The 26,327-nt window shown below is 40.5% G+C and overlaps 3 non-coding genes across 3 annotated transcripts; all 3 read right to left on the bottom strand.

Annotated features, from left to right (window-relative positions):
- Window positions 1-6,631: 6,631 nt before the first annotated feature.
- On the bottom strand, window positions 6,632-6,795 carry LOC145864129 (U1 spliceosomal RNA). Its single transcript, XR_014382708.1, has one exon. It is a non-coding gene; the product is annotated as a U1 spliceosomal RNA (small nuclear RNA).
- Window positions 6,796-15,412: 8,617 nt separating this feature from the next.
- Window positions 15,413-15,576, bottom strand: LOC145864142 (U1 spliceosomal RNA). Its single transcript, XR_014382721.1, has one exon. It is a non-coding gene; the product is annotated as a U1 spliceosomal RNA (small nuclear RNA).
- An 8,613-nt stretch (window positions 15,577-24,189) lies between these two features.
- LOC145864128 (U1 spliceosomal RNA) lies at window positions 24,190-24,353 on the bottom strand. Its single transcript, XR_014382707.1, has one exon. It is a non-coding gene; the product is annotated as a U1 spliceosomal RNA (small nuclear RNA).
- Window positions 24,354-26,327: the final 1,974 nt, after the last annotated feature.

Raw genomic sequence — 26,327 nt, 5'->3', positions numbered from 1 at the left:
TATTATCAATAACATCTCACATTCTTTTGTGCTTTTGATTTACTCCGTTAAAAAAACGGTTCTAATTCCACCATGGAAAGCACAGGGCCATCAGACACCAGTCCAGTTCCACTCAGCAGCATTATTTCCTTTGATCATTTGAACAGGGCGAGGGAGCACAAAGCACACACAAGCTGCATTCAGTAACAATATTCTTATTTGTCTTATAAATAAAGGCAGTTGCTCCCTGACAACACAAAGAACTTTGATCGTATTAAAAGGGCAGGGGAGGCTAACCCACAGAAGCTGCATTTAGTACGGGGGGGGGGGGGGGAATGTATGAAATGTATGGATAAGAGCGTCTGCTAAAAATGACTAAAATGTAAAAAGAAAGAAATGTAGTCAATTCAGCATCAAAAGGTCACTACAAGGCAGTGTTGCTGATGAAATGACGCAAGAGCACACCCTAGTGGAGAAAAAGCTTACAGCACCTGGTATTCCCAGGCGGTCTCCCATCCAAGTACTAACCAGGCCCGACCCTGCTTAGCTTCCGAGATCAGACGAGATCGGGCGTATTTTTTTTTTTTTATATTTTATTATGAGAAACAGACAATTTTACATCGTTTCAATCATAATTAAAAGGTGAACAATTCACCCTTTACAAAATCAGAAAGAAAATACAATCAATTAACAATTAAATCCAATTAATAATTAAACACAAGTTTTCCATTTGATGAAATTCGAATAAATGTACTCCCCCACACAAATTGCTTTTCAAAGTTGCATCCACCATATCTATGTATTATCTCTATATTTTTCTCCAACATACTCTTAAAAAGTACCTCCACACTCACACATTTTCCTTCATAATGACCCAAGTTCCTTCTTAATCTTACAGCATATCGAGCATGACTTAAAACATAATTAACCAAATTAAAGTTCAAAACTTTACTTTTCCCATTTATACCAAAAAGAAAAAATCTCCTCCATTCCACCCCATTAAAAATCTCCTCCCCCCAATGTTTTACTAAAAGCTCCTTTAGAAATTCATGAAACCCTCTTAATCTACTACATTCAATGAAAAAGTGCAAAAAGTTTTCCACCCCTATATGACAAATGTCACATTCTCTCTTAATATTTCTGTTGATTTGATGTAGAACCACATTAGTAAAAATCCTATTATGTTTTATTTTAAAATCATTATCTTCACATTCTATGGAATTCCATTTTACATTAACATTCTTCCATATTGATTTCACATCCAAATCTACAAAGACCTCCGACCACACTTTCTCTGAAGCAGGAACTTTTATCTCTTTTAAAATACATTTACTATAGACTGTTTTAACTTTCAAGCCTGACAAATCATGTTTCACTCCATTTTTTTCATAAAATAAAACCGGTAAACCCCTAGCTCTCTTAACCACCTCTGTATTTATTAAAACCACCCACTCCTCCGGAATACACCCCAGAATTCTCTTATACATATTTTCTACTGTAGTTTTGCTTATGTCATCATCTACCTCAATTACATTGTCATAAATAGCGTGTACCGGTAGAAACCCCGGAATGACCTCATATAGAATATCACCAATCTGTCTCATCCCAGCTCTCATAAAATATTTACAATACAACATTGCATTATTATACTTGATCTTTGGATTCAAAAAGATTGGCTGGTTTAAAATATTTTCCAAAATGTTACATTCATAGGAAATGTGTGGTAAAAAGTGTCCCCAAGCCTCAAAAACTTCCTTATAAAACAAAGGTATTTTTCCCAACATTTCTTGTTTTACACACATTAATAAACCATTATCCCCGATCCTCCCAACCTCCTGCAAATACTCTGTAAAAAACGTTTTCCACCCGTAATCTAATTCTCCATATAAATACTTCCGAACCATTTTCACTCTTATCGCTATTTTCCTCACCTTTAGATCCACTAACTTCAAGCCCCCCTCCTCATAACCTGCAATCAATGTTTTAAAAGCGATTTTCACCCCCTTCCCATCCCATAAAAAATCAACTAAAATCTTATTCATTTCAGTTAAAACCCATTCTGGCACATCTAGTACATTCATGACATGAACAAAAATTGACATCAGTAAAGAATTTATAACAATAACCTTCCCCTTTAATTTTAACAACCTCCCCTTCCACATATTTACAACCTTCCTGACTTTATTTATCACCCCACTCCATGTCAAATCTCTAGCTTCCTTTTCTTTTACTCCTATAAAAACTCCTAACACCTTAAAATAATCTTTGACCTCTTTAAAAGGAAAATTCCCCTCATTTACTTTCCAATATACATTACAACAGACTTTTCCATATTAACTTTTGCTCCTGATGCTCTTCCATATACTTTAAAACCTTCTATTACCCTTTTTACACTATCCTCATCTCTAACTGTTATAGTTGTGTCATCTGCATATTGGTGAATCAAACTTGAACCCTTCTGTGGAGTCTGTACACAATTAATAAAATTATCCTTCTTAAGAAAAGCCGCTAAAGGTTCAGCTGATAAAACATAAAGTAAAGCAGATAAAGGACATCCCTGTCTCACAGATCTCTCCAGGGTAAAAGAATCAGTTAAAACCCCATTGCATTTCACCCTACTTTTTGCATTTCTATATAATAATTTAATCCACCTTATTATTTTATTACCAAAACCAAATCTTTCCAAGGCCCTAAACATAAAATCATGTTCTACCCTATCAAAAGCCTTATTTAAATCTATGCTTAAAACAATACCCCCTATCTTATCCCCATTCATTTTGTGTATCACGTCTCTAATTGTATTCATTGTGTCAGCTATATCTCTCCCAGGAACACTATAATTCTGTGTTGGTGCAATAATATCATGTAAAACTCTCTTCATCCTATTCGCTAAGATTTTGGCTAAAATCTTGTAATCCACATTTAATAAACTAATAGGCCTATAATTCTCCAATTTTACCTTACTCCCTTTGTTTTTATATAAAATAGTTATCATTCCTGTCACCATTGATTCTGATACACAATCCTTCTCCTCCATATAGTGATAAACCTCCAATAAAATAGGTGCTAAAAGCCTTTCATAAATTTTATAAAACTCTGCAATGATACCATCTACTCCAGGGCTCTTATTCAACTGTAAACCTTTTATCGCATCCGTAACTTCATTTACTGTAATCTTCCCATCACACATCAATTTATCCTCTCCATTAATTTTCACCTCCACACTACCTAAAATCTCCTGTACACACCCCTCATCCACCTCCCCTTTTTTAAATAAGTCCTTATAAAAATTCTGCACTGTCTCTAAAATCTCTACATAATCATCTACTACTTCCCCCTTCACATTTTCAATCTGTCTAAGATATGTTCTTCTTTGAGTACTCTTCTCTAATCCAAGAAAAAAGGAGGTGCATTTCTCCCCCTCCAAAAAATACTTTGCTTTGCTTCTTATAATAGCCCCCTTACACCTATCCATGTCATATTTACTCAATTTTGCTTTCAACTCTAAAAACTTTTCTATATTATAATTAGGTTCACTGTCACATTTGCCCATTTCTTCATCCAATTTTGCTCTCAACTCATTTTCTTTTCTTTTCATCCTGCCTCTCTTTTTCCTTGCATATCTTGTACTAAACACTTTTATTTTTTCCTTAACCTTGTCCCACCATAAACACTTATCATCCCCTTTCTGCTTATCTTCCATTTCACATGTTATCAAAGATTTCAGTTGTTTACAATAATCCTCATCCCCTAAATAACTCGCATTCATACACCACGTACCACCTCCTATTCTTTCCTTGTCTAAACCCACCGAGAAACTTAAACATGCATGATCACTGAAAGTTGTAAAAACATACTTAACATCTTTGATAAAATCCCTTAAACTTTCTTTAACTAAAATCAAATCTATTCTAGTTTGTTTTAATTCCCCTAAAACCACCTGCCTTCTCGAAAATTCTCGTTTATCGGGATTGTCATCTCTCCATATGTCAATAAGTTTTTTCTCAAACATCATTTTCTTTAAAACCCCTCTAGATGCATCATTTCTAAAAGCTGCTCCCCTTGTCATATCTAATCTGTCCAATTTCACATTAAAATCCCCCACCACAATACAATTTCCCACACTCCATCGTCCCACTTCAATAAATAAAACCTTGCGCTCTATTTCGTTATTTGGCGCATAAACATTTATAATTCTAAACTTCATATCCATATACTCAAAATCTAAAACTAAAATCATCCCATTATTATCATCATGTACATGTACCACTTTGTCCACCACATCCTTCCTCAATAAAATAGCAACCCCACTAGAATTCCCTCTACCATTATTAACAAAAATAAAATCCCTCCATATTTGTTTTATTTTCAATACACAATCATTGTCCCAATGCGTCTCTTGTAGACATAAGATATCCACATTTTCCATTTGCACTATATTTTGAAATTTATCCATTGTCCTTAACCCATTTACATTTAAGGACACAAAATTTACCATTTCAAAAAGTAATAAAATGAAAAAGTATACCTTCATTGTCCTCTACCTTTTGTCCTGTTTCTTTCCTCCTCCATCCTTCTTCTCTCCCCCCGTCATCTTCCTCTTCCTGTATCTTTCCCTTAGTCTTTCTATCTTTTCCCCATCTTCCGTATCAGATATTTCCTCCAAGTCCATATCGTCCAACCAACTCAATTTATTTCCTCCCACACCCGAAGTGCTCCCCGTATCTCTCTCCGTCTCTGGTACTGTCGTCAAAATCAAACTCCCCTCCATATCTTCACCCCCCGATGTACTCGCAAGGGCTGAGCCTTCCCCCAAAATCTGTGCGTCCCCAGTGCCTCCACCCAGCTCGATCTCCCCCTCCTCCTGGAAACTCCCTCTTCTCATCTCTGAACCCATGCTGCTCCCTGTTTCGTCCGTCTTCTGCTCCATCTTCTGCATCTCTCCACTTTCCTCCACGTTCTCTTTCCCATCCTCTTCTTCTCCTCGCGATGCTTCATCAGCTTCCATAAAGAGGTCCTGGCTCTCCTCCTCATTTGCAACCTCTCCACAGTTGCACTCGTCAGTTCTCTTCCGACATCCTGCGCAAACGGCCCTCTCTCTCGCTCCAGCACATTCCCTCGCATAGTGTCCCTGGTTAACTCACTTAAAACATCTAAAGTCAGGGCAGTCCTTTAAAATATGTCCAGGTTGGATACACAAGCGGCATACCCTAACCTGCTTGTCATGTATCACCCTGAAATATTCGCCACCCTCCAATGTCTCAAACTTAGTGGAATACGGCAAAGACTGCACGGTGTCTGTGAACTTGACCTTACAGTATCTCGTCCCATCTACGATTTCCGTCCCCGGCCACACTCTCCTTCTGATTTCCGAGACGGCCGCTACACCCCAGCTCCGCAATTTGTCTACTATAGCTCCGTCCTCTATATAGACTGGCAAATTCATGAACGAGACTATGAGTTCGTTTGCCATCACGTCTCTTGCCATTACCTTCGTATTCTTGATCTTGAACCCATCCATTAAACGCTCTTTTCCTTTTGCATCCCGCATCGTGACTTCATATTTCCTTTCTCCTTTAATTCTGCACCCCACCAACTCTCCGCACACATCTTTAATTGATCTTAGTAATTCCATCGTCGTTATCTTGTCTTCTCCTATCAATTCCACCACCACCGTTCGTTCCTTGCCGTATTTTAAGCCACCTTCAGGTCCAAATTTTGTCCTTTGCGCATTGCCTTTGTCTTTATCCGTTCCATTATTCGTTGCCATGTTGTCCGTCATTAAGAAATCAGAAAAAGTCTCAAAAACTCACCCCCAAGCAGCAGAACTGCAAGGGGGGAAAAAACTCACTAAACTTAAACTTATTTGAATTCAAAATCAGATATTATCCGTCAAAAAACTAAGAATATCAAACAAATAGCTCTCGAGCAAACACTCACTTACAGCGTAATTACCTGCACCTGTCTTACTCACCGGAGGGCGTATTCAGGCTGGTATGGCCGTAAGCCGTTAGACTAACTCATGGTACAGCATATGAAGTCAAAGTGAGTGTGATAAACAGACATTGCGTTTTCACCAATTAGATAAGCAGCTTGAACTTTGGCTCACTCAAAAACTGCAAGTAATTACATATACTGTAGCCATCACTTTTTAGCACAAAATCAAACTAACCTTGCTAACATTTCAAAGCAAGGGCATATTTTCCACACAGCCTTGTGGGGAAAAAAACGGACAAATCCAATGAATTCGGACAAATACATCATTAGCAACACTTTCCCATGCAGCTATCCTACTAGCCAGAATCAATACACGAAAGTTCTGAATGTAGAAAACCTATTACATTGCTCTGTGCTAAGGAGGAGCGCATGTAAGGACAATTTCATATTGTTAGCGCATGGGGCGCGTATGACACATGATGACGGGTAGGGGTCCAGAGCGGCTTCCCAACCATGTCTTGATTGAAGTACCAGCGTGTCATAAATACCATGCTGCATTTCGCAACATGATGTTTCCACAAAATGCCAAGCATGTTTCGCTACAAACAGATGTTTGCACCTTTTGATTAAGCGTAACATAAAGTCTCTTTGACAATTGATTTCAAAGATCTTCACACCTGTCGGCAAGCCACAGTTGTATCATTAAACAAGACATCAGGGGCGAGCGCGAACGCAGTCCCCCACTACCATAAATTATGCAATCGAGATTTCCACATTTGGGAAATTCGCAGGGGTCAGCACAGCCGGAGTGCAATGGCTGAGCCTCGCCCTGGGTGAACCGCCTTCTTGATCACGGTATCTCCCTTGCCAGGTAAGTATGAGTTATACACATCGGTGGAGGGCAAGTCTTTCCAGTGCCAACATTTTCGGCTAACGGTAACTACTTTGTGTTCTGCTAATATCACGCCACTTCGACCGGCGTTAAATGCCGTTTAGGAATGCACTTGCAGACAGAGTGGTGAAAAAGTAGTTTATTTTGTTTACTAGATTATATCAGTGAACCACTAGATTCCCATCATGCAACACTGTAGAAAAAAATCACCAATGACTTTTTAATACACTGCTCAAAAAAATAAAGGGAACACTTAAACAACACAATGTAACTCCAAGTCAATGACACTTCTGTGAAATCAAACTGTCCACTTAGGAAGCAACACTGATTGACAATACATTTCAAATGCTGTTGTGCAAATGGAATAGACAACAGGTGGAAATTATAGGCAATAAGCAAGACACCCCCAATAAAGGAGTGGTTCTGCAGGTGGGAACCACAGACCACTTCTCAGTTCCTATGCTTCCTGGCTGATGTTTTGGTCACTTTTGAATGCTGGCGGTGCTTTCACTCTGGTGGTAGCATGAGACGGAGTCTACAACCCACACAAGTGGCTCAGGTAGTGCAGCTCATCCAGGATGGCACATCAATGCGAGCTGTGGCAAGAAGGTTTGCTGTGTCTGTCAGCGTAGTGTCCAGAGCATGGAGGCGTTACCAGGAGACAGGCCAGTACATCAGGAGACGTGGAGGAGGCCGTAGGAGGGCAACAACCCAGCAGCAGGACCGCTACCTCCGCCTTTGTGCAAGGAGGAGCAGGAGGAGCACTGCCAGAGCCCTGCAAAATGACCTCCAGCAGGCCACAACTGTGCATGTGTCTGCTCAAACGGTCAGAAACAGACTCCATGAGGGTGGTATGAGGGCCCGACGTCCACAGGTGGGGGTTGTGCTTACAGCCCAACGCCGTGCAGGACGTTTGGCATTTGCCAGAGAACACCAAGATTGGCAAATTCGCCACTGGCGCCCTGTGCTCTTCACAGATGAAAGCAGGTTCACACAGAGCACATGACAGACGTGACAGAATCTGGAGACGCCGCGGAGAACGTTATGCTGCCTGCAACATCCTCCAGCATGACCGGTTTGGCGGTGGGTCAGTCATGGTGTGGGGTGGCATTTCTTTGGGGGGCCGCACAGCCCTCCATGTGCTCGCCAGAGGTAGCCTGACTGCCATTAGGTACCGAGATGAGATCCTCAGACCCCTTGTTAGACCATATGCTGGTGCGGTTGGCCCTGGATTCCTCCTAATGCGAGACAATGCTAGACCTCATGTGGCTGGAGTGTGTCAGCAGTTCCTGCAAGAGGAAGGCATTGATGCTATGGACTGGCCCGCCCGTTCCCCAGACCTGAATCCAATTGAGCACATCTGGGATATCATGTCTCGCTCCATCCACCAACACCATGTTGCACCACAGACTGTCCAGGAGTTGGCGGATGCTTTAGTCCAGGTCTGGGAGGAGATCCCTCAGGAGACCATCCGCCACCTCATCAGGAGCATGCCCAGGCGTTGTAGGGAGGTCATACAGGCACGTGGAGGCCACACACACTACTGAGCCTCATTTTGACTTGTTTTAAGGACATTTCATCAAAGTTGGATCAGCCTGTAGTGTGGTTTTCCACTTTAATTTTGAGTGTGACTCCAAATCCAGACCTCCATGGGTTGATAAATTAGATTTCCATTGATTATTTTTGTGTGATTTTGTTGTCAGCACATTCAACTATGTAAAGAAAAAAGTATTTAATAAGATTATTTCTTTCATTCAGATCTAGGATGTGTTGTTTAAGTGTTCCCTTTATTTTTTTGAGCAGTATATCTTAACCTGTCTGATATCAGAAATGTATGCGATATGACGAAATACAATCACGTTCAGACACACACACACCCACACACACACACACACAAACACACACACACACACACACACACACACACACACAGGGAGAGAGACAAATGCATGAAACCAATTGATTTATTATCAATAACATCTCACATTCTTTTGTGCTTTTGATTTACTCCGTTAAAAAAACGGTTCTAATTCCACCATGGAAAGCACAGGGCCATCAGACACCGGTCCAGTTCCACTCAGCAGCATTATTTCCTTTGATCATTTGAACAGGGCGAGGGAGCACAAAGCACACACAAGCTGCATTCAGTAACAATATTCTTATTTGTCTTATAAATAAAGGCAGTTGCTCCCTGACAACACAAAGAACTTTGATCGTATTAAAAGGGCAGGGGAGGCTAACCCACAGAAGCTGCATTTAGTACGGGGGGGGGGGGGGGGGGGAATGTATGAAATGTATGGATAAGAGCGTCTGCTAAAAATGACTAAAATGTAAAAAGAAAGAAATGTAGTCAATTCAGCATCAAAAGGTCACTACAAGGCAGTGTTGCTGATGAAATGACGCAAGAGCACACCCTAGTGGAGAAAAAGCTTACAGCACCTGGTATTCCCAGGCGGTCTCCCATCCAAGTACTAACCAGGCCCGACCCTGCTTAGCTTCCGAGATCAGACGAGATCGGGCGTATTTTTTTTTTTTTTTTTAATATTTTATTATGAGAAACAAACAATTTTACATCGTTTCAATCATAATTAAAGGGTGAACAATTCACCCTTTACAAAATCAGAAAGAAAATACAATCAATTAACAATTAAATCCAATTAATAATTAAACACAAGTTTTCCATTTGATGAAATTCGAATAAATGTACTCCCCCACACAAATTGCTTTTCAAAGTTGCATCCACCATATCTATGTATTATCTCTATATTTTTCTCCAACATACTCTTAAAAAGTACCTCCACACTCACACATTTTCCTTCATAATGACCCAAGTTCCTTCTTAATCTTACAGCATATCGAGCATGACTTAAAACATAATTAACCAAATTAAAGTTCAAAACTTTACTTTTCCCATTTATACCAAAAAGAAAAAATCTCCTCCATTCCACCCCATTAAAAATCTCCTCCCCCCAATGTTTTACTAAAAGCTCCTTTAGAAATTCATGAAACCCTCTTAATCTACTACATTCAATGAAAAAGTGCAAAAAGTTTTCCACCCCTATATGACAAATGTCACATTCTCTCTTAATATTTCTGTTGATTTGATGTAGAACCACATTAGTAAAAATCCTATTATGTTTTATTTTAAAATCATTATCTTCACATTCTATGGAATTCCATTTTACATTAACATTCTTCCATATTGATTTCACATCCAAATCTACAAAGACCTCCGACCACACTTTCTCTGAAGCAGGAACTTTTATCTCTTTTAAAATACATTTACTATAGACTGTTTTAACTTTCAAGCCTGACAAATCATGTTTCACTCCATTTTTTTCATAAAATAAAACCGGTAAACCCCTAGCTCTCTTAACCACCTCTGTATTTATTAAAACCACCCACTCCTCCGGAATACACCCCAGAATTCTCTTATACATATTTTCTACTGTAGTTTTGCTTATGTCATCATCTACCTCAATTACATTGTCATAAATAGCGTGTACCGGTAGAAACCCCGGAATGACCTCATATAGAATATCACCAATCTGTCTCATCCCAGCTCTCATAAAATATTTACAATACAACATTGCATTATTATACTTGATCTTTGGATTCAAAAAGATTGGCTGGTTTAAAATATTTTCCAAAATGTTACATTCATAGGAAATGTGTGGTAAAAAGTGTCCCCAAGCCTCAAAAACTTCCTTATAAAACAAAGGTATTTTTCCCAACATTTCTTGTTTTAGACACATTAATAAACCATTATCCCCGATCCTCCCAACCTCCTGCAAATACTCTGTAAAAAACTTTTTCCACCCGTAATCTAATTCTCCATATAAATACTTCCGAACCATTTTCACTCTTATCGCTATTTTCCTCACCTTTAGATCCACTAACTTCAAGCCCCCCTCCTCATAACCTGCAATCAATGTTTTAAAAGCGATTTTCACCCCCTTCCCATCCCATAAAAAATCAACTAAAATCTTATTCATTTCAGTTAAAACCCATTCTGGCACATCTAGTACATTCATGACATGAACAAAAATTGACATCAGTAAAGAATTTATAACAATAACCTTCCCCTTTAATTTTAACAACCTCCCCTTCCACATATTTACAACCTTCCTGACTTTATTTATCACCCCACTCCATGTCAAATCTCTAGCTTCCTTTTCTTTTACTCCTATAAAAACTCCTAACACCTTAAAATAATCTTTGACCTCTTTAAAAGGAAAATTCCCCTCATTTACTTTCCCAATATACATTACAACAGACTTTTCCATATTAACTTTTGCTCCTGATGCTCTTCCATATACTTTAAAACCTTCTATTACCCTTTTTACACTATCCTCATCTCTTACTGTTATAGTTGTGTCATCTGCATATTGGTGAATCAAACTTGAACCCTTCTGTGGAGTCTGTACACAATTAATAAAATTATCCTTCTTAAGAAAAGCCGCTAAAGGTTCAGCTGATAAAACATAAAGTAAAGCAGATAAAGGACATCCCTGTCTCACAGATCTCTCCAGGGTAAAAGAATCAGTTAAAACCCCATTGCATTTCACCCTACTTTTTGCATTTCTATATAATAATTTAATCCACCTTATTATTTTATTACCAAAACCAAATCTTTCCAAGGCCCTAAACATAAAATCATGTTCTACCCTATCAAAAGCCTTATTTAAATCTATGCTTAAAACAATACCCCCTATCTTATCCCCATTCATTTTGTGTATCACGTCTCTAATTGTATTAATTGTGTCAGCTATATCTCTCCCAGGAACACTATAATTCTGTGTTGGTGCAATAATATCATGTAAAACTCTCTTCATCCTATTCGCTAAGATTTTGGCTAAAATCTTGTAATCCACATTTAATAAACTAATAGGCCTATAATTCTCCAATTTTACCTTACTCCCTTTGTTTTTATATAAAATAGTTATCATTCCTGTCACCATTGATTCTGATACACAATCCTTCTCCTCCATATAGTGATAAACCTCCAATAAAATAGGTGCTAAAAGCCTTTCATAAATTTTATAAAACTCTGCAATGATACCATCTACTCCAGGGCTCTTATTCAACTGTAAACCTTTTATCGCATCCGTAACTTCATTTACTGTAATCTTCCCATCACACATCAATTTATCCTCTCCATTAATTTTCACCTCCACACTACCTAAAATCTCCTGTACACACCCCTCATCCACCTCCCCTTTTTTAAATAAGTCCTTATAAAAATTCTGCACTGTCTCTAAAATCTCTACATAATCATCTACTACTTCCCCCTTCACATTTTCAATCTGTCTAAGATATGTTCTTCTTTGAGTACTCTTCTCTAATCCAAGAAAAAAGGAGGTGCATTTCTCCCCCTCCAAAAAATACTTTGCTTTGCTTCTTATAATAGCCCCCTTACACCTATCCATGTCATATTTACTCAATTTTGCTTTCAACTCTAAAAACTTTTCTATATTATAATTAGGTTCACTGTCACATTTGCCCATTTCTTCATCCAATTTTGCTCTCAACTCATTTTCTTTTCTTTTCATCCTGCCTCTCTTTTTCCTTGCATATCTTGTACTAAACACTTATTTTTTCCTTAACCTTGTCCCACCATAAACACTTATCATCCCCTTTCTGCTTATCTTCCATTTCACATGTTATCAAAGATTTCAGTTGTTTACAATAATCCTCATCCCCTAAATAACTCGCATTCATACACCACGTACCACCTCCTATTCTTTCCTTGTCTAAACCCACCGAGAAACTTAAACATGCATGATCACTGAAAGTTGTAAAAACATACTTAACATCTTTGATAAAATCCCTTAAACTTTCTTTAACTAAAATCAAATCTATTCTAGTTTGTTTTAATTCCCCTAAAACCACCTGCCTTCTCGAAAATTCTCGTTTATCGGGATTGTCATCTCTCCATATGTCAATAAGTTTTTTCTCAAACATCATTTTCTTTAAAACCCCTCTAGATGCATCATTTCTAAAAGCTGCTCCCCTTGTCATATCTAATCTGTCCAATTTCACATTAAAATCCCCCACCACAATACAATTTCCCACACTCCATCGTCCCACTTCAATAAATAAAACCTTGCGCTCTATTTCGTTATTTGGCGCATAAACATTTATAATTCTAAACTTCATATCCATATACTCAAAATCTAAAACTAAAAACCTCCCATTATTATCATCATGTACATGTACCACTTTGTCCACCACATCCTTCCTCAATAAAATAGCAACCCCACTAGAATTCCCTCTACCATTATTAACAAAAATAAAATCCCTCCATATTTGTTTTACTTTCAATACACAATCATTGTCCCAATGCGTCTCTTGTAGACATAAGATATCCACATTTTCCATTTGCACTATATTTTGAAATTTATCCATTGTCCTTAACCCATTTACATTTAAGGACACAAAATTTACCATTTCAAAAAGTAATAAAATGAAAAAGTATACCTTCATTGTCCTCTACCTTTTGTCCTGTTTCTTTCCTCCTCCATCCTTCTTCTCTCCCCCCGTCATCTTCCTCTTCCTGTATCTTTCCCTTAGTCTTTCTATCTTTTCCCCATCTTCCGTATCAGATATTTCCTCCAAGTCCATATCGTCCAACCAACTCAATTTATTTCCTCCCACACCCGAAGTGCTCCCCGTATCTCTCTCCGTCTCTGGTACTGTCGTCAAAATCAAACTCCCCTCCATATCTTCACCCCCCGATGTACTCGCAAGGGCTGAGCCTTCCCCCAAAATCTGTGCGTCCCCAGTGCCTCCACCCAGCTCGATCTCCCCCTCCTCCTGGAAACTCCCTCTTCTCATCTCTGAACCCATGCTGCTCCCTGTTTCGTCCGTCTTCTGCTCCATCTTCTGCATCTCTCCACTTTCCTCCACGTTCTCTTTCCCATCCTCTTCTTCTCCTCGCGATGCTTCATCAGCTTCCATAAAGAGGTCCTGGCTCTCCTCCTCATTTGCAACCTCTCCACAGTTGCACTCGTCAGTTCTCTTCCGACATCCTGCGCAAACGGCCCTCTCTCTCGCTCCAGCACATTCCCTCGCATAGTGTCCCTGGTTTCCGCACTTAAAACATCTAAAGTCAGGGCAGTCCTTTAAAATATGTCCAGGTTGGATACACAAGCGGCATACCCTAACCTGCTTGTCATGTATCACCCTGAAATATTCGCCACCCTCCAATGTCTCAAACTTAGTGGAATACGGCAAAGACTGCACGGTGTCTGTGAACTTGACCTTACAGTATCTCGTCCCATCTACGATTTCCGTCCCCGGCCACACTCTCCTTCTGATTTCCGAGACGGCCGCTACACCCCAGCTCCGCAATTTGTCTACTATAGCTCCGTCCTCTATATAGACTGGCAAATTCATGAACGAGACTATGAGTTCGTTTGCCATCACGTCTCTTGCCATTACCTTCGTATTCTTGATCTTGAACCCATCCATTAAACGCTCTTTTCCTTTTGCATCCCGCATCGTGACTTCATATTTCCTTTCTCCTTTAATTCTGCACCCCACCAACTCTCCGCACACATCTTTAATTGATCTTAGTAATTCCATCGTCGTTATCTTGTCTTCTCCTATCAATTCCACCACCACCGTTCGTTCCTTGCCGTATTTTAAGCCACCTTCAGGTCCAAATTTTGTCCTTTGCGCATTGCCTTTGTCTTTATCCGTTCCATTATTCGTTGCCATGTTGTCCGTCATTAAGAAATCAGAAAAAGTCTCAAAAACTCACCCCCAAGCAGCAGAACTGCAAGGGGGGAAAAAACTCACTAAACTTAAACTTATTTGAATTCAAAATCAGATATTATCCGTCAAAAAACTAAGAATATCAAACAAATAGCTCTCGAGCAAACACTCACTTACAGCGTAATTACCTGCACCTGTCTTACTCACCGGAGGGCGTATTCAGGCTGGTATGGCCGTAAGCCGTTAGACTAACTCATGGTACAGCATATGAAGTCAAAGTGAGTGTGATAAACAGACATTGCGTTTTCACCAATTAGATAAGCAGCTTGAACTTTGGCTCACTCAAAAACTGCAAGTAATTACATATACTGTAGCCATCACTTTTTAGCACAAAATCAAACTAACCTTGCTAACATTTCAAAGCAAGGGCATATTTTCCACACAGCCTTGTGGGGAAAAAAACGGACAAATCCAATGAATTCGGACAAATACATCATTAGCAACACTTTCCCATGCAGCTATCCTACTAGCCAGAATCAATACACGAAAGTTCTGAATGTAGAAAACCTATTACATTGCTCTGTGCTAAGGAGGAGCGCATGTAAGGACAATTTCATATTGTTAGCGCATGGGGCGCGTATGACACATGATGACGGGTAGGGGTCCAGAGCGGCTTCCCAACCATGTCTTGATTGAAGTACCAGCGTGTCATAAATACCATGCTGCATTTCGCAACATGATGTTTCCACAAAATGCCAAGCATGTTTCGCTACAAACAGATGTTTGCACCTTTTGATTAAGCGTAACATAAAGTCTCTTTGACAATTGATTTCAAAGATCTTCACACCTGTCGGCAAGCCACAGTTGTATCATTAAACAAGACATCAGGGGCGAGCGCGAACGCAGTCCCCCACTACCATAAATTATGCAATCGAGATTTCCAGATTTAGGAAATTCGCAGGGGTCAGCACAGCCGGAGTGCAATGGCTGAGCCTCGCCCTGGGTGAACCGCCTTCTTGATCACGGTATCTCTCTTGCCAGGTAAGTATGAGTTATACACATCGGTGGAGGGCAAGTCTTTCCAGTGCCAACATTTTCGGCTGACGGTAACTACTTTGTGTTCTGCTAATATCACGCCACTTCGACCGGCGTTAAATGCCGTTTAGGAATGCACTTGCAGACAGAGTGGTGAAAAAGTAGTTTATTTTGTTTACTAGATTATATCAGTGAACCACTAGATTCCCATCATGCAACACTGTAGAAAAAAATCACCAATGACTTTTTAATACACTGCTCAAAAAAATAAAGGGAACACTTAAACAACACAATGTAACTCCAAGTCAATGACACTTCTGTGAAATCAAACTGTCCACTTAGGAAGCAACACTGATTGACAATACATTTCAAATGCTGTTGTGCAAATGGAATAGACAACAGGTGGAAATTATAGGCAATAAGCAAGACACCCCCAATAAAGGAGTGGTTCTGCAGGTGGGAACCACAGACCACTTCTCAGTTCCTATGCTTCCTGGCTGATGTTTTGGTCACTTTTGAATGCTGGCGGTGCTTTCACTCTGGTGGTAGCATGAGACGGAGTCTACAACCCACACAAGTGGCTCAGGTAGTGCAGCTCATCCAGGATGGCACATCAATGCGAGCTGTGGCAAGAAGGTTTGCTGTGTCTGTCAGCGTAGTGTCCAGAGCATGGAGGCGTTACCAGGAGACAGGCCAGTACATCAGGAGACGTGGAGGAGGCCGTAGGAGGGCAACAACCCAGCAGCAGGACCGCTACCTCCGCCTTTGTGCAAGGAGGAGCAGGAGGAGCACTGCCAGAGCCCTGCAAAATGACCTCCAGCAGGCCACAACTGTGCATGTGTCTGCTCAAACGGTCAGAAACAGACTCCATGAGGGTGGTATGAGGGCCCGACGTCCACAGGTGGGGGTTGTGCTTACAGCCCAACGCCGTGCAGGACGTTTGGCATTTGCCAGAGAACACCAAGATTGGCAAATTCGCCACTGGCGCCCTGTGCTCTTCACAGATGAAAGCAGGTTCACACAGAGCACATGACAGACGTGACAGAATCTGGAGACGCCGCGGAGAACGTTATGCTGCCTGCAACATCCTCCAGCATGACCGGTTTGGCGGTGGGTCAGTCATGGTGTGGGGTGGCATTTCTTTGGGGGGCCGCACAGCCCTCCATGTGCTCGCCAGAGGTAGCCTGACTGCCATTAGGTACCGAGATGAGATCCTCAGACCCCTTGTTAGACCATATGCTGGTGCGGTTGGCCCTGGATTCCTCCTAATGCGAGACAATGCTAGACCTCATGTGGCTGGAGTGTGTCAGCAGTTCCTGCAAGAGGAAGGCATTGATGCTATGGACTGGCCCGCCCGTTCCCCAGACCTGAATCCAATTGAGCACATCTGGGACATCATGTCTCGCTCCATCCACCAACACCATGTTGCACCACAGACTGTCCAGGAGTTGGCGGATGCTTTAGTCCAGGTCTGGGAGGAGATCCCTCAGGAGACCATCCGCCACCTCATCAGGAGCATGCCCAGGCGTTGTAGGGAGGTCATACAGGCACGTGGAGGCCACACACACTACTGAGCCTCATTTTGACTTGTTTTAAGGACATTTCATCAAAGTTGGATCAGCCTGTAGTGTGGTTTTCCACTTTAATTTTGAGTGTGACTCCAAATCCAGACCTCCATGGGTTGATAAATTAGATTTCCATTGATTATTTTTGTGTGATTTTGTTGTCAGCACATTCAACTATGTAAAGAAAAAAGTATTTAATAAGATTATTTCTTTCATTCAGATCTAGGATGTGTTGTTTAAGTGTTCCCTTTATTTTTTTGAGCAGTATATCTTAACCTGTCTGATATCAGAAATGTATGCGATATGACGAAATACAATCACGTTCAGACACACACACACCCACACACACACACACACAAACACACACACACACACACACACACACACACACACAGGGAGAGAGACAAATGCATGAAACCAATTGATTTATTATCAATAACATCTCACATTCTTTTGTGCTTTTGATTTACTCCGTTAAAAAAACGGTTCTAATTCCACCATGGAAAGCACAGGGCCATCAGACACCGGTCCAGTTCCACTCAGCAGCATTATTTCCTTTGATCATTTGAACAGGGCGAGGGAGCACAAAGCACACACAAGCTGCATTCAGTAACAATATTCTTATTTGTCTTATAAATAAAGGCAGTTGCTCCCTGACAACACAAAGAACTTTGATCGTATTAAAAGGGCAGGGGAGGCTAACCCACAGAAGCTGCATATAGTACGGGGGGGGGGGGGGGGGGGGAATGTATGAAATGTATGGATAAGAGCGTCTGCTAAAAATGACTAAAATGTAAAAAGAAAGAAATGTAGTCAATTCAGCATCAAAAGGTCACTACAAGGCAGTGTTGCTGATGAAATGACGCAAGAGCACACCCTAGTGGAGAAAAAGCTTACAGCACCTGGTATTCCCAGGCGGTCTCCCATCCAAGTACTAACCAGGCCCGACCCTGCTTAGCTTCCGAGATCAGACGAGATCGGGCGTATTTTTTTTTTATATTTTATTATGAGAAACAAACAATTTTACATCGTTTCAATCATAATTAAAGGGTGAACAATTCACCCTTTACAAAATCAGAAAGAAAATACAATCAATTAACAATTAAATCCAATTAATAATTAAACACAAGTTTTCCATTTGATGAAATTCGAATAAATGTACTCCCCCACACAAATTGCTTTTCAAAGTTGCATCCACCATATCTATGTATTATCTCTATATTTTTCTCCAACATACTCTTAAAAAGTACCTCCACACTCACACATTTTCCTTCATAATGACCCAAGTTCCTTCTTAATCTTACAGCATATCGAGCATGACTTAAAACATAATTAACCAAATTAAAGTTCAAAACTTTACTTTTCCCATTTATACCAAAAAGAAAAAATCTCCTCCATTCCACCCCATTAAAAATCTCCTCCCCCCAATGTTTTACTAAAAGCTCCTTTAGAAATTCATGAAACCCTCTTAATCTACTACATTCAATGAAAAAGTGCAAAAAGTTTTCCACCCCTATATGACAAATGTCACATTCTCTCTTAATATTTCTGTTGATTTGATGTAGAACCACATTAGTAAAAATCCTATTATGTTTTATTTTAAAATCATTATCTTCACATTCTATGGAATTCCATTTTACATTAACATTCTTCCATATTGATTTCACATCCAAATCTACAAAGACCTCCGACCACACTTTCTCTGAAGCAGGAACTTTTATCTCTTTTAAAATACATTTACTATAGACTGTTTTAACTTTCAAGCCTGACAAATCATGTTTCACTCCATTTTTTTCATAAAATAAAACCGGTAAACCCCTAGCTCTCTTAACCACCTCTGTATTTATTAAAACCACCCACTCCTCCGGAATACACCCCAGAATTCTCTTATACATATTTTCTACTGTAGTTTTGCTTATGTCATCATCTACCTCAATTACATTGTCATAAATAGCGTGTACCGGTAGAAACCCCGGAATGACCTCATATAGAATATCACCAATCTGTCTCATCCCAGCTCTCATAAAATATTTACAATACAACATTGCATTATTATACTTGATCTTTGGATTCAAAAAGATTGGCTGGTTTAAAATATTTTCCAAAATGTTACATTCATAGGAAATGTGTGGTAAAAAGTGTCCCCAAGCCTCAAAAACTTCCTTATAAAACAAAGGTATTTTTCCCAACATTTCTTGTTTTAGACACATTAATAAACCATTATCCCCGATCCTCCCAACCTCCTGCAAATACTCTGTAAAAAACTTTTTCCACCCGTAATCTAATTCTCCATATAAATACTTCCGAACCATTTTCACTCTTATCGCTATTTTCCTCACCTTTAGATCCACTAACTTCAAGCCCCCCTCCTCATAACCTGCAATCAATGTTTTAAAAGCGATTTTCACCCCCTTCCCATCCCATAAAAAATCAACTAAAATCTTATTCATTTCAGTTAAAACCCATTCTGGCACATCTAGTACATTCATGACATGAACAAAAATTGACATCAGTAAAGAATTTATAACAATAACCTTCCCCTTTAATTTTAACAACCTCCCCTTCCACATATTTACAACCTTCCTGACTTTATTTATCACCCCACTCCATGTCAAATCTCTAGCTTCCTTTTCTTTTACTCCTATAAAAACTCCTAACACCTTAAAATAATCTTTGACCTCTTTAAAAGGAAAATTCCCCTCATTTACTTTCCCAATATACATTACAACAGACTTTTCCATATTAACTTTTGCTCCTGATGCTCTTCCATATACTTTAAAACCTTCTATTACCCTTTTTACACTATCCTCATCTCTAACTGTTATAGTTGTGTCATCTGCATATTGGTGAATCAAACTTGAACCCTTCTGTGGAGTCTGTACACAATTAATAAAATTATCCTTCTTAAGAAAAGCCGCTAAAGGTTCAGCTGATAAAACATAAAGTAAAGCAGATAAAGGACATCCCTGTCTCACAGATCTCTCCAGGGTAAAAGAATCAGTTAAAACCCCATTGCATTTCACCCTACTTTTTGCATTTCTATATAATAATTTAATCCACCTTATTATTTTATTACCAAAACCAAATCTTTCCAAGGCCCTAAACATAAAATCATGTTCTACCCTATCAAAAGCCTTATTTAAATCTATGCTTAAAACAATACCCCCTATCTTATCCCCATTCATTTTGTGTATCACGTCTCTAATTGTATTCATTGTGTCAGCTATATCTCTCCCAGGAACACTATAATTCTGTGTTGGTGCAATAATATCATGTAAAACTCTCTTCATCCTATTCGCTAAGATTTTGGCTAAAATCTTGTAATCCACATTTAATAAACTAATAGGCCTATAATTCTCCAATTTTACCTTACTCCCTTTGTTTTTATATAAAATAGTTATCATTCCTGTCACCATTGATTCTGATACACAATCCTTCTCCTCCATATAGTGATAAACCTCCAATAAAATAGGTGCTAAAAGCCTTTCATAAATTTTATAAAACTCTGCAATGATACCATCTACTCCAGGGCTCTTATTCAACTGTAAACCTTTTATCGCATCCGTAACTTCATTTACTGTAATCTTCCCATCACACATCAACTTATCCTCTCCATTAATTTTCACCTCCACACTACCTAAAATCTCCTGTACACACCCCTCATCCACCTCCCCTTTTTTAAATAAGTCCTTATAAAAATTCTGCACTGTCTCTAAAATCTCTACATAATCATCTACTACTTCCCCCTTCACATTTTCAATCTGTCTAAGATATGTTCTTCTTTGAGTACTCTTCTCTAATCCAAGAAAAAAGGAGGTGCATTTCTCCCCCTCCAAAAAATACTTTGCTTTGCTTCTTATAATAGCCCCCTTACACCTATCCATGTCATATTTACTCAATTTTGCTTTCAACTCTAAAAACCTTTCTATATTATAATTAGGTTCACTGTCACATTTGCCCATTTCTTCATCCAATTTTGCTCTCAACTCATTTTCTTTTCTTTTCATCCTGCCTCTCTTTTTCCTTGCATATCTTGTACTAAACACTTTTATTTTTTCCTTAACCTTGTCCCACCATAAACACTTATCATCCCCTTTCTGCTTATCTTCCATTTCACATGTTATCAAAGATTTCAGTTGTTTACAATAATCCTCATCCCCTAAATAACTCGCATTCATACACCACGTACCACCTCCTATTCTTTCCTTGTCTAAACCCACCAAGAAACTTAAACATGCATGATCACTGAAAGTTGTAAAAACATACTTAACATCTTTGATAAAATCCCTTAAACTTTCTTTAACTAAAATCAAATCTATTCTAGTTTGTTTTAATTCCCCTAAAACCACCTGCCTTCTCGAAAATTCTCGTTTATCGGGATTGTCATCTCTCCATATGTCAATAAGTTTTTTCTCAAACATCATTTTCTTTAAAACCCCTCTAGATGCATCATTTCTAAAAGCTGCTCCCCTTGTCATATCTAATCTGTCCAATTTCACATTAAAATCCCCCACCACAATACAATTTCCCACACTCCATCGTCCCACTTCAATAAATAAAACCTTGCGCTCTATTTCGTTATTTGGCGCATAAACATTTATAATTCTAAACTTCATATCCATATACTCAAAATCTAAAACTAAAATCCTCCCATTATTATCATCATGTACATGTACCACTTTGTCCACCACATCCTTCCTCAATAAAATAGCAACCCCACTAGAATTCCCTCTACCATTATTAACAAAAATAAAATCCCTTCATATTTGTTTTACTTTCAATACACAATCATTGTCCCAATGCGTCTCTTGTAGACATAAGATATCCACATTTTCCATTTGCACTATATTTTGAAATTTATCCATTGTCCTTAACCCATTTACATTTAAGGACACAAAATTTACCATTACAAAAAGTAATAAAATGAAAAAGTATACCTTCATTGTCCTCTACCTTTTGTCCTGTTTCTTTCCTCCTCCATCCTTCTTCTCTCCCCCCGTCATCTTCCTCTTCCTGTATCTTTCCCTTAGTCTTTCTATCTTTTCCCCATCTTCCGTATCAGATATTTCCTCCAAGTCCATATCGTCCAACCAACTCAATTTATTTCCTCCCACACCCGAAGTGCTCCCCGTATCTCTCTCCGTCTCTGGTACTGTCGTCAAAATCAAACTCCCCTCCATATCTTCACCCCCCGATGTACTCGCAAGGGCTGAGCCTTCCCCCAAAATCTGTGCGTCCCCAGTGCCTCCACCCAGCTCGATCTCCCCCTCCTCCTGGAAACTCCCTCTTCTCATCTCTGAACCCATGCTGCTCCCTGTTTCGTCCGTCTTCTGCTCCATCTTCTGCATCTCTCCACTTTCCTCCACGTTCTCTTTCCCATCCTCTTCTTCTCCTCGCGATGCTTCATCAGCTTCCATAAAGAGGTCCTGGCTCTCCTCCTCATTTGCAACCTCTCCACAGTTGCACTCGTCAGTTCTCTTCCGACATCCTGCGCAAACGGCCCTCTCTCTCGCTCCAGCACATTCCCTCGCATAGTGTCCCTGGTTTCCGCACTTAAAACATCTAAAGTCAGGGCAGTCCTTTAAAATATGTCCAGGTTGGATACACAAGCGGCATACCCTAACCTGCTTGTCATGTATCACCCTGAAATATTCGCCACCCTCCAATGTCTCAAACTTAGTGGAATACGGCAAAGACTGCACGGTGTCTGTGAACTTGACCTTACAGTATCTCGTCCCATCTACGATATCCGTCCACGGCCACACTCTCCTTCTGATTTCCGAGACGGCCGCTACACCCCAGCTCCGCAATTTGTCTACTATAGCTCCGTCCTCTATATAGACTGGCAAATTCATGAACGAGACTATGAGTTCGTTTGCCATCACGTCTCTTGCCATTACCTTCGTATTCTTGATCTTGAACCCATCCATTAAACGCTCTTTTCCTTTTGCATCCCGCATCGTGACTTCATATTTCCTTTCTCCTTTAATTCTGCACCCCACCAACTCTCCGCACACATCTTTAATTGATCTTAGTAATTCCATCGTCGTTATCTTTTCTTCTCCTATCAATTCCACCACCACCGTTCGTTCCTTGCCGTATTTTAAGCCACCTTCAGGTCCAAATTTTGTCCTTTGCGCATTGCCTTTGTCTTTATCCGTTCCATTATTCGTTGCCATGTTGTCCGTCATTAAGAAATCAGAAAAAGTCTCAAAAACTCACCCCCAAGCAGCAGAACTGCAAGGGGGGAAAAAAAACTCACTAACTTAAACTTATTTGAATTCAAAATCAGATATTATCCGTCAAAAAACTAAGAATATCAAACAAATAGCTCTCGAGCAAACACTCACTTACAGCGTAATTACCTGCACCTGTCTTACTCACCGGAAGGCGTATTCAGGCTGGTATGGCCGTAAGCCGTTAGACTAACTCATGGTACAGCATATGAAGTCAAAGTGAGTGTGATAAACAGACATTGCGTTTTCACCAATTAGATAAGCAGCTTGAACTTTGGCTCACTCAAAAACTGCAAGTAATTACATATACTGTAGCCATCACTTTTTAGCACAAAATCAAACTAACCTTGCTAACATTTCAAAGCAAGGGCATATTTTCCACACAGCCTTGTGGGGAAAAAAACGGACAAATCCAATGAATTCGGACAAATACATCATTAGCAACACTTTCCCATGCAGCTATCCTACTAGCCAGAATCAATACACGAAAGTTCTGAATGTAGAAAACCTATTACATTGCTCTGTGCTAAGGAGGAGCGCATGTAAGGACAATTTCATATTGTTAGCGCATGGGGCGCGTATGACACATGATGACGGGTAGGGCTCCAGAGCGGCTTCCCAACCATGTCTTGATTGAAGTACCAGCGTGTCATAAATACCATGCTGCATTTCGCAACATGATGTTTCCACAAAATGCCAAGCATGTTTCGCTACAAACAGATGTTTGCACCTTTTGATTAAGCGTAACATAAAGTCTCTTTGACAATTGATTTCAAAGATCTTCACACCTGTCGGCAAGCCACAGTTGTATCATTAAACAAGACATCAGGGGCGAGCGCGAACGCAGTCCCCCACTACCATAAATTATGCAATCGAGATTTCCACATTTGGGAAATTCGCAGGGGTCAGCACAGCCGGAGTGCAATGGCTGAGCCTCGCCCTGGGTGAACCGCCTTCTTGATCACGGTATCTCCCTTGCCAGGTAAGTATGAGTTATACACATCGGTGGAGGGCAAGTCTTTCCAGTGCCAACATTTTCGGCTGACGGTAACTACTTTGTGTTCTGCTAATATCACGCCACTTCGACCGGCGTTAAATGCCGTTTAGGAATGCACTTGCAGACAGAGTGGTGAAAAAGTAGTTTATTTTGTTTACTAGATTATATCAGTGAACCACTAGATTCCCATCATGCAACACTCTAGAAAAAAATCACCAATGACTTTTTAATACACTGCTCAAAAAAATAAAGGGAACACTTAAACAACACAATGTAACTCCAAGTCAATGACACTTCTGTGAAATCAAACTGTCCACTTAGGAAGCAACACTGATTGACAATACATTTCAAATGCTGTTGTGCAAATGGAATAGACAACAGGTGGAAATTATAGGCAATAAGCAAGACACCCCCAATAAAGGAGTGGTTCTGCAGGTGGGAACCACAGACCACTTCTCAGTTCCTATGCTTCCTGGCTGATGTTTTGGTCACTTTTGAATGCTGGCGGTGCTTTCACTCTGGTGGTAGCATGAGACGGAGTCTACAACCCACACAAGTGGCTCAGGTAGTGCAGCTCATCCAGGATGGCACATCAATGCGAGCTGTGGCAAGAAGGTTTGCTGTGTCTGTCAGCGTAGTGTCCAGAGCATGGAGGCGTTACCAGGAGACAGGCCAGTACATCAGGAGACGTGGAGGAGGCCGTAGGAGGGCAACAACCCAGCAGCAGGACCGCTACCTCCGCCTTTGTGCAAGGAGGAGCAGGAGGAGCACTGCCAGAGCCCTGCAAAATGACCTCCAGCAGGCCACAACTGTGCATGTGTCTGCTCAAACGGTCAGAAACAGACTCCATGAGGGTGGTATGAGGGCCCGACGTCCACAGGTGGGGGTTGTGCTTACAGCCCAACGCCGTGCAGGACGTTTGGCATTTGCCAGAGAACACCAAGATTGGCAAATTCGCCACTGGCGCCCTGTGCTCTTCACAGATGAAAGCAGGTTCACACAGAGCACATGACAGACGTGACAGAATCTGGAGACGCCGCGGAGAACGTTATGCTGCCTGCAACATCCTCCAGCATGACCGGTTTGGCGATGGGTCAGTCATGGTGTGGGGTGGCATTTCTTTGGGGGGGCCGCACAGCCCTCCATGTGCTCGCCAGAGGTAGCCTGACTGCCATTAGGTACCGAGATGAGATCCTCAGACCCCTTGTTAGACCATATGCTGGTGCGGTTGGCCCTGGATTCCTCCTAATGCGAGACAATGCTAGACCTCATGTGGCTGGAGTGTGTCAGCAGTTCCTGCAAGAGGAAGGCATTGATGCTATGGACTGGCCCGCCCGTTCCCCAGACCTGAATCCAATTGAGCACATCTGGGACATCATGTCTCGCTCCATCCACCAACACCATGTTGCACCACAGACTGTCCAGGAGTTGGCGGATGCTTTAGTCCAGGTCTGGGAGGAGATCCCTCAGGAGACCATCCGCCACCTCATCAGGAGCATGCCCAGGCGTTGTAGGGAGGTCATACAGGCACGTGGAGGCCACACACACTACTGAGCCTCATTTTGACTTGTTTTAAGGACATTTCATCAAAGTTGGATCAGCCTGTAGTGTGGTTTTCCACTTTAATTTTGAGTGTGACTCCAAATCCAGACCTCCATGGGTTGATAAATTAGATTTCCATTGATTATTTTTGTGTGATTTTGTTGTCAGCACATTCAACTATGTAAAGAAAAAAGTATTTAATAAGATTATTTCTTTCATTCAGATCTAGGATGTGTTGTTTAAGTGTTCCCTTTATTTTTTTGAGCAGTATATCTTAACCTGTCTGATATCAGAAATGTATGCGATATGACGAAATACAATCACGTTCAGACACACACACACCCACACACACACACACACAAACACACACACACACACACACACACACACACACAGGGAGAGAGACAAATGCATGAAACCAATTG

Source organism: Salmo salar, chromosome 25 (genome assembly GCF_965601325.2).
Source record: "Salmo salar chromosome 25, fSalSal1, whole genome shotgun sequence".
Lineage (NCBI taxonomy): Eukaryota > Metazoa > Chordata > Actinopteri > Salmoniformes > Salmonidae > Salmo > Salmo salar.
This window is presented reverse-complemented; position numbering and strand designations above follow the sequence as displayed.